The 10,562-nt window shown below is 44.9% G+C and overlaps 1 protein-coding gene and 1 pseudogene across 3 annotated transcripts in view; one reads left to right on the plus strand and one right to left on the minus strand.

Moving 5' to 3' along the window:
- gria4a (glutamate receptor, ionotropic, AMPA 4a) overlaps positions 1 to 10,562 on the minus strand; it is a gene marked incomplete at both ends in the record, with an annotated part of 202,311 nt that overhangs the window by 147,778 nt on the left and 43,971 nt on the right. The window lies entirely within an intron of this gene.
- LOC306932915 (enoyl-[acyl-carrier-protein] reductase, mitochondrial-like) lies at positions 971 to 10,088 on the plus strand (annotated as a pseudogene). Its single transcript has 3 exons — positions 971 to 1,057; positions 2,940 to 3,079; positions 9,294 to 10,088. The product of its transcript is annotated as an enoyl-[acyl-carrier-protein] reductase, mitochondrial-like (transcript).

Genomic DNA, 10,562 nt, shown 5'->3' on the forward strand with positions numbered 1-10,562 from the left:
TCGTTATTGTTAATGGCATTTAATGTTTGTGTTAGGGACAAGATGATGTAAAATGTCCCTTTATTTCCAATGGCGTTTTGAATATTGAACTAAAAACAACATTAAACATGTATATAGGAGGGGCTCAATAATCTGTACATTGAAACTACGGTATGTAAACCATTGGTTCTCGAGGTGCGGTCCAGGGTCCTTTTTTAAAGATATTTGGAAAACGTTGAATCATTTTTATGTTTCTTCTCTTCTCTTCTCTTCTCTTCTCTTCTCTTCTCTTCTCTTCTCTTCTCTTCTCTTCTCTTCTCTTCTCTTCTCTTCTCTTCTCTTCTCTTCTCTTCTCTTCTCTTCTCTTCTCTTCTCTTCTCCTCTCTTCTCCTCTCTTCTCCTCTCTTCTCCTCTCCTCTCCTCTCCTCTCCTCTCCTCTCCTCTCCTCTCCTCTCCTCTCCTCTCTTCTCTTCTCTTCTCTTCTGGTCGTCCATGACAAACTCTATTCAGATGGGGGTCAGTGGCCAAATATATATGGTCCTTAACATGGAAAAGTTTGAGAACCACTATAAGAACTATTACTATAGGAGGCCAGGTAAACAATGAAGCTATAGCATGTGTCTATACCTACATCTAATACCTACATGGGACGTAGTGGTGAGTTGCAAAGATACTGACAAATAGGAGTGTATTTATGCATTTTACAAGGAGCCTTTCAGAATTAAACATTGGTACTGCACTATCCGTTTTAGACTAACCAGGGACCAAAGGCTGCAAGATGGACATACGAGTATACCGACTCAGACAGCCTTGTTGCGGAACAGACAGGCAAACAATACGTCTCACATGCATAAATCTCATCAAGCAGACACAAAGAATCGCAACGTGCCAATTAGAGCCAAACACAGTTCACTGCTTGACCAAGAAAAAAATCCAAAACACGCGTGTGCACACTGATCACTTTAAACCGCTCAGGTCAAGGTGGCGGCGGATGGCGGCGGCATCAAGAATTGATGTCACTGACGAGCCTTACAACTACAGAAATGACTGCCATGCTGCATTGAACTGCCGCAGCGAGGTTAATTGAAAAACGGAAAGTAGGAGGGAGAGAGAGAGAGAGAGAGAGAGAGAGAGAGAGAGAGAGAGAGAGAGAGCAAAGGCAGAGCTACAGTAGAAGAGTGTGTCTGCTCTGCACTGCTGGGAATATATCGTCGCTGTCGGGCAGAAACCTCTTATTTCCATATTCTAACTATTTTTGTTTTTTTGTAAATTAAAGCCCTGCTTGATCATACAGCAATGAACAGCATCACACAATGAACAGCATCACACAAGCATAGTTCCACAAGCTTGAAACGCGGCACGAAGTGACAGCTTTTCAGCTTGTCGGTCTGCTACTTCTGATGCTTTTGATTTGAATCCTGAAAAGTAACAGTTTTGGCCATTATCCGGTTTCCACCTGACCGAGACGATATGGCTCCTACCTAAAGTTTCCTTTAACTGGATAGCAGTGGATACTGTGTCGCAAGCCTGACAATCAGCCGTTTTCGGCAAGTGACAATGTGTGCAAAGTTTGGCATCGACCGGCTTAACGGTGCCAGAGATTAGCTGTACGCAGACGGAAGAACGGACGGACGGACGGACGGACACACGGACGGAGTGGAGACAATTATATTACACTTGAGAGTCCACATGCATGCACACATGCACACATGCACGCATGCACGCACGCACGCACGCACGCACGCACGCACGCACGCACGCACGCACGCACGCACGCACGCACGCACGCAGGCACGCACGCACGCACGCACGCACGCACACACGCACACACGCACACACGCACACATGCACACAGTAGTGTATAACTAAAGCCTCCATCCCCCATATGAGTCAACCTCCAGTGGCCAACGCTAAATCACACATACGCTCACTCTCGTGCACGCATGCTCCCCTGAGCCCCTTACACACACACTCGTGCATGCTCACTCCCTGGAGCCCCTCACGCATACACACTCTCTCGTGCACGCTCGCTCCCCAGAGCCCCTCACATATAGCTTAGAGACTCAGAGACACTCCGGTCCGCCTATATCTTAGTATATCAGATTTAACGCTACATGCATGCATGCACTATGTATGTACTTGTAACAAAGACATGTGATAGGCTGTCCACTGTATGTTGTCGATGACATGTTTTCTCAGCAGATGTCTCATGAGGTACATCAGGGGTCTTCAAGGCTTTTCACAACACAAGCCTCTGCAGCTGGATACAGACAGACATCAGGTGGTACGTATGGGTACAACAATTTCCGCCCCTCTGACTCTCAGCACAGGAGACCCTCAGGGTTGCGTGCTGAGCCCTCTTCCCTGTACACTACACCCATGACTGCGTGGCTCTGTTCAAAGTGATATTTGCAGACGACACCAGTCATAGGCTTGATCACAGATGATGATGAAACAGCCTACTTGACGTAGTGGTGAGTTGCAAAGATACTGACAAATAGGAGTGTATTTATGCATTTTACAAGGGTAAAGATTCAGCCTTTCAGAATTAAACAATGGTACTGCACTATCCGTTTTAGACTAACCAGGGACGGTTAGAAGGCTGCAAGATGGACATACGAGTATACCGACTCAGACAGCCTTGTTGCGGAACAGACAGGCAAACAATACGTCTCACACGCATAAATCTCATCAAGCAGACACAAAGAATCGCAACGTGCCAATTAGAGCCAAACACAGTTCACTGCTTGACCAAGAAAAATGGTCAAGCAGTCTTCAAGGCTTTTCACAACACACAACACAAGCCTCTGCAGCTGGATACAGACAGACATCAGGTGGTACGTATGGGTACAACAATTTCTGCCCCTCTGACTCTCAGCACAGGAGACCCTCAGGGTTGCGTGCTGAGCCTGTACACTACACCCATGACTGCGTGGCTCTGTTCAAAGTGATATTTGCAGACGACACCAGTCATAGGCTTGATCACAGATGATGATGAAACAGCCTACAGGAGAGAAGTGGAGTACCTGGCACAATGGTGCCAGGAGAAAAACCTGGCTCTCAACATCGACAAAATGAAAGAGCTGATCTTCGACTGCAGGTAACCTCCCGGAGACCACTCTCCCATCCAGATCGGGGGTGTTGCAGTGGAAAGGGTCAGAGAGTTCAAGTTCTTGGGGGTGCACTGATGATCTCACATGGGCAGTATAGACGAAGTGGGTAGTGAAGAAAGCACAACGCCTCTAATTCCTGAGAAGACTCAAGAAAGCTGGCATGGGCCCCAACGTCCTAAAAGCTTTCTACAGAGGCACCATAGAGAGCATCCTGACTTGTTGCTTCACTGCCTGGTATGGCAGCTGCACCGACCGCAAATCAATGCAAAGGGTTGTACGAGCAAAGGGTTGCCGAGCGCATCAGCGGATGTGATCTCCGAACATAGCCTACTGTGAAGTTGGTCACACAAGGTTCACCTAACTTTGCTACTACATGGAAAACATACACATATGATTCTCTTTTTTTTTTTACTCTTTTTTGCAGTCTATATTATATCCCTCTGTTTGCTGTGTTTTTGCTGTATTTTCAGATATTTAACCACTCAAACGCTTAATACCTTCTAAACTTGACCTTTAGCTCTGAGTCTGTACTTTGTGAGCTTGTAGATGGACTATTTTCACCGAATGTTCCCCTCAGCATATAGGGATGCTAGGGTTCAAATGGTTAATGGTAAAACAAACCAGGTTCCTATCACACAAACATTTGGCGCCCCCCACTGTAGTAACTTGAGGACCCCCTAGGGGTCCCAGACCCCCATTTGAAGACCCATGATATTGTCGTGCTGCTGGTTGTGTAGATGTGTGGGTAAATGATGAGGGCACGAGTCCTCTTGTTCTGGCACAGAACAGGAGACGATCCGTCCGTGCTGTCGAACTGTGAGAAACCCTATTTACACTGAACAGGAAAGGCTGACATCACTTATCAAACCTCACGACACACAGGTGCAACCAATGACATTAATGACAACCCCAATCAGTCTCTCCAATCGTTAGATTGGAGAGACTGGTGCCCATGCAGGGCTGTACTGCCCTTCACAACAATATACACATGAAACGGTGTGGCGCCAATGTCCATCTTAGACTCCATGTAACATCAGTCTGGGAAGAGTTTCAGAAACCCATTGATATATCTTATGACACAGTCATCTGCCATATGACGTATATCCCCATCCTCTTTGACTTCAATTATGAAATTAAAAAAAGATATACTTTTCAAAAAGTATTAAATCAAATCAAATGCCTGGAGGTTATAAGTTGGCCAACTGGCAGCATGCACAAGACATTTGGAGCTGATCGGTTCAGTGGTTTGCAAGATTAGCCCTGTAGACAGTGCGTGCGTGCGTGCGTGCGTGCGTGCGTCTGTCTGTACACACGCACACACACACACACACACACACACACACACACACACACACACACACACACACACACACACACACACACACACACACACACACACACACACACACACACACACACACACACACACACACACACACACACACACACACATTCTATACTGGTGAGGACTTCAACATTCTAAGACGGTGATTTTATGGAAAGCCTTTTTTATATTTTGCCCATGTTTTATCTTAACCCTGAAGCCGAAAATAGCCGATCTACAAGCTGGATGTTGATGTCTTCTTTTCCTTTCAGCTTTTCCCTTCAGGGGTCGCCACAGCGAATCATCTGCCTCATCTGCCTCCAGTCCATCTCACCCTGTCCTCTGCCTCCTTCTCTCACACCAACTAACTTCATGTCCTCTTTCAAACTATGTTTCACGCTATGTTCTGTCATTGAATGGTGTAAATGTCCTCTTTCTATACAAACACGCCCGCTGATAGGAATTACAGGTGGGCCAGAGTTAAATTAAGTTAAGATTTGACCGTATATGGACTACTGTATTTCATCTTCAGTGTACAAAATGAACATTACGCTAAATCATAATAATCTAAAACAAATTATATTTCATATGACCTGCTAAAGCAGAAAATGTGAGTCACGTGATGCATTGTGTGTGTAATGTTGCCCTTTCTTTCCCTGTGTATAATGTCCAAATGTTAGTTCCCATGAAGGTCAGCGTGTGCTGCTAGCCAGCCTCCATGCACCCCCACCTCACTGCTGGCTCTTGTATATGTCACTGACTGTACTACACACCCGTGCTTAAAGGAGTATAGTTTACCCCCCAAAAAAGCTTATTTTCTATCAATTACATACACTCCATGCAGATGCAGCCTTGAATTCATGGAGATTTTGGCCTTTGTGGGTGTTTTTGTTAGTTTGAGAGCCAGAGGATACAATTACATGGACCACATTTGGTTGCATCTGTATGCTCACAGAGTCAGATTGCGGTGTAACATTACCGATCAGGAGGTCGTTTTCACAGACAGACAACAAGCAGCTCAGAAGAAAAGCTTTGAGTAAAAAAACTCAAATTTTAAATAGCAGATCTACAAGCTTGTAATGTATATCTGCTATTTTTGTAAAGTATAAAAGGTTAAAGTGGTTCAAATGATTGTGATGCTGTATTAACTACTCCTGCCTGGGACCCCCTGGAATCTCCCCAAGGATCCCTGGGGGTCCCCGGACCCCACCTTGAAAACCAATGCCCCAGAGGCTGTTGAAAAGATGTCACCTCTGTACACAGTCATGCTGAGGTTCTTCAAAGAGCAGCCGATGTATTCAGCATACCGTTTGGCCCCCAGGCCGTTAGCTGCAGCCACAGTCCATGACAAAAATATAGTCAGGGGATATTAATAAAATGTGGGAATACATTTCTTACCAAGAATTTTCTTCACCAATGTGTTTGTAAGGGTGTCTACTAACATGGTTTCTATTCAACCACCCTAGGGGAATTTTTGACAGCTGCTGAAAGTTGGGGTATACCATCAACAACCAATATGGCAAAAACGGTCTACTTAAGGTATAGCACTCGGCCCTACTGGTCAGAGGTCTGACTGCAGGCAGACCCGTGGATGTATGAGGAGGAAACCCTGTGCCACTGGAGTTTAACATTGAGCGCCCGTTTGGACTTCCGCATGTTGGACACTAAATTTGCTAAAATCTAAAATATCTAAAACCACATATTACACACATAAAGACCCCTAGGAAAGTGTTCTAAATCTTCTACATGTCATTAACATATAACACACACACACGCGCACACACACACACACACACACACACACACACACACACACACACACACACACACACACACACACACACACACACACACACACACACACACACACACACACACACACTTACTAAAGTACTGTAGGCCTACTCAAGTACAAATTTATGTATTTTACTTTACTTGCGTATGCTAATTTTTCAATACTTTAGAAGTTTATACTTCACTACATCTGAGTGGTTAAAGCTGCACCATGTAACGTTCCTATTCTACCCCTATCCCTGAGCAAGTGCTGATAAATGTCTCAGTAGAAGTTATTTCGTATACATTTAGATCATTATTACAAAACATACATCAATTACATGTCTTTGAAAATAGTCACTATAGTTAAGCATTGGCTCAAATATTGTGAGCTAGTAGATGTGCCATTTTCAAAACAAAGGTTTGACACATTTTGAAACATTTAAGTACTTTCACCGTGGCACTATATGCTGCCAATACTTTTTGTACAATTTTGAATAAAGACATTTTACCAGTGACATTGTAGTAAAAAGTTGCATTACCACATTGTAGAAATACTCAAATGCTCACAGCTTTAACTGTATAGGCAAACATGCAAGCAAACAACCACATGTCATGTGTGAGTAATAGATATATACAGCAGTGCGCCAATGTTCCACCATACTATGACAGATATGGAAGCTTGGAAACAAAACAAAGGTCAGGCAATAAAGAGAAAACACATTAGTGGCCTGATTTCTAGATACCACTTCAAACACACACACACGCGCGCATGCACGCACGCTCGCTCGCACACACACACATTTCACATATAGATTGATTACAGTTCACAACTCTGTAACACTCCGGTTCCGCTGCATGTGATCTCTCTCTCAAAAAAGTGAAAATGAAAAGTGAGAATCCAAATATCTCGGATTCTTCTTCCAGGCTGTGTTTTTGATCAAAACCAGCTTGATTTGCGTCTCATTTCATTGTACATTTTACAAAATGTATGTTTTGTGTGAATTAAATACCATTTGCGGGACACGTTACATAGCGATTATCCACTACATAACAACATGAATGAAAAACCAACATGCTTAAATAATGGGCTCAAGAATTTAACAAACACATTCATTAATTGATTAATTAATGTGTTTGTTGTGTAGTCAGTCAGTCAGTCAGTCAGTCAGTCAGTCAGTCAGTCAGTCAGTCAGTCAGTAAGCAAGCAACCAAGCAAGCAAGTAAGTAAGTAGGCCTACACACATTCATTAAAGGATGGATAAACACATGCACATGAACAGTAGTTGAACCTGTCTGGGAGAAAGCCTCTATATATTCTGTACAACAAATTATTTCCCCCTAGCTCATTTGTAATGTGTGCGTGTGCGTATGCGTGTGCGTGTGCGTGTGCGTGTGCGTGTGCGTGTGTGTGTGCGTGTGTGTGTGTGTGTGTGTGTGTGTTTGTGTGTGTGTGTGTGTGTGTGTGTGTGAGTGTGAGTGCATGCATGCATGCAGTTGATGTCTAGAGGCCCCATTTCATCGGCTCGTGTATTTCTGCCTTCTCTCTCGGCTATACGAGTGTTTCATCTACCATCCACACAGCAAACATCCACTGGAAATTCTGAAATTCTGGAAGGCCCCGATTTCCCTCATAAAAAATAGATTCTTGTCGGCATAAATAGACTGGAAGTTGAATAGTATGTAGCCTCTGGATTTCCATGTGCCGTGGCTGCGGGCAGGAGTTGAGTCAAGGATAGCTGAAGTTGAAAACCAGCGTAGGCCTACCAGGAAAAACAAGGTGCCAACTGGAACCGAAACTGGTTATTCACAGTGATTCCATTCCATAGAACAGGGGTTCCCAAACTGTGGTGTGTGCACCCCCTGTGGTGCGCGAACACCCGGGTGTGTGACAAAGGCTAATCTAATGATGGTGCTATATGTTATTCTAAAATATATGAATATATTGGTGATTTTGTTTAGGTTTTTGTTATATTTTTTTTGCATGAATCAGTGCCATTGAGCAACCTTTACATCTGTTGTTTCAAAAATATTGAACCAATGGAAAGTAGTAAAATTCGCTTTGGACAGAACCTCTTAACTCCATTGGACCCTCAAACTGTTTGCTAAACTAACTCCACCACCTCTTCACAGTCACAAAAGTCACAACACCAACTTTGATGAGGCAGTATTGGTTTGTTTTCAAAATATAAGGTTTTCTTAATTTCCTGAAAAGTGTATATTTTTCATTTCCTGGTTAGGTGGTTTCTTCCCGACAGCAGAGATATCAAAAATATGTTCGTATATTTCCTGTCCAGAGGGTGTGTCAGCTAGGTCGGGAGGTAACTTGGGGTGCACAGCCTAAAAGGTTTGGGAACCACTGCCATAGAAGACCAATTTTTGGTTCCAGAAAGACGAACCAAGGTTCTTTAAAGAACCATTTATTTTAAAGGCTCTATGAAGAACCCTTCACCACTTAAACCCTCCTAGACCGGTGTCCTCTATAGTCATTTGGTCCGTTCTTTTGTTTCCCTCTACACCAAATCTATATCTTTATGTAGAAAATAGCCATGCTAATCTACAAAGTCACGTTGTGACACGTTCTGAGCTTGCTATTTTTGGCTGATCCTCGCCTATTAACACAAAGTCTTTATTAGAGAGCATTCCATGTCAATAGATCGGCCACATTAGATCAACATGTTTACACCATAATGTTAGGCTGATGAGGTCATTAGGGACAGGCATCATGTAACGTATTCAAACAGATTGGTTTTCATATCCTATATTATGGGCTCAAATGTGCTCATTGGTGATACTGTGCAAGCAATAACAAAATGTACCTACAAAAATAGACTTGTAAAATGAAGCTCTCTCAAGCTGTCGTGTCGTGTCGTTCCAGACATCAGACGACCTTCGCAACTGCTAGGCGAAAACAATTGGTAGCAGCAGCGCACAGAAGTGCACGTAAGTACTACTAAAATCTGCTCGGCACTGGTGTACAGGAACCACGGTGACCCTTCTCATGGTGTACAGGAACCACGGTGACCCTTCTCATGTTGTACAGCTGGTGTACAGGAACCACACTGGTGTACAGGAACCACGGTGACCCTTCTCATGTTGTACAGCTGGTGTACAGGAACCACGGTGACCCTTCTCATGTTGTACAGGAACCACGGTGACCCTTCTCATGTTGTACAGCTGGAGAACGTGGACCTGCCCTCCATAGGTGCGACAGATGTTCTTGTCAAAATGCTGGCAGCCCCGATCAATCCTTCAGACATCAACATGATTCAAGGCAAGTACGCCATCCTCCCTGACTCCCCGGCAGTGGGGGGCAATGAGGGCGTGGCTGAGGTCATGGAACTGGGGAGCCAGGTGAAATCTCTCAAAGTGGAAGACTGGATTATTCCCAGAGACGCCGGGCTGGGGACCTGGAGGACAGCGGCGCTGCTAGCAGATGAAGAGGTCATTTCGCTGCCAAAAGACATTCCTTTGCTGTGCGTTGGGGGTCAACACATGCACTGCCTTCAGGATGCTGGCTGACTTCAAGGACCTCAGGCCAGGTGACACGTTCATCCAGAATGTAGCCAACAGCGGAGTAGGTCAGGCTGTTATACAGATTGCCGCTGCGAGGGGAATCAATACCATCAACGTCATACGAGACATGCCAGAGCTCACGCAGCTCTGCGGCGGCCTGAAGGCCATAGCCCGTCACTGTTCCCACAAGCATTTTTAAGAACGTGGAAGTGCATGGCTTTTGGGTCACGCGATGGAATAAGGATCACGCAAACGATGACAGGGGGGCCTTCAGAGTCACGCTGGAGGAGCTGTGCTCCCTGGTCCGCCAGGGGGAAGCTGACTGCACGCGCTGCACGCAGGTCAGCCTGACGACTACCGCAGTGCTCTGGACTCGGCCATGAAGCCTTTCGTCTCCTCCAAACAGGTCCTGGTCATGTGACCTGGTTGAGCTCTTCCCCAGAGCAATAAACTGCGCTGTCAAAATGCCAGCGTATACTTAATATGTTTGTTTTGCATCGAAGAGATGCGCCGCCTCCTCCTTCCCAACATTAAAATCTGCCGTGGTCAGCACCTCATCAACGCTGGCGTGTGCTCCCTCCCCTGTGTTTGCTCCATCTAAAACTGTATAACATAATATTCTCCTTCATTAGTCAAAGTCAAGATTCACTTGAGAGAAATTCATCAATTCAAGACACATTTACACGCACGCACGCACGCACACACACACACACACACACACACACATACACACCCATCAATAGAGTCACCCAACATACAAGTCCCATCAAAATGTGTGGAATATTGCCGACAGATTATGACAACTGGCTATGCTGAGGCTATAAACTGGTTTGGGGGATAAAACTATTCATCAGAGA

Source organism: Electrona antarctica (assembly GCF_951216825.1).
Source record: "Electrona antarctica genome assembly, chromosome: 11".
Lineage (NCBI taxonomy): Eukaryota > Metazoa > Chordata > Actinopteri > Myctophiformes > Myctophidae > Electrona > Electrona antarctica.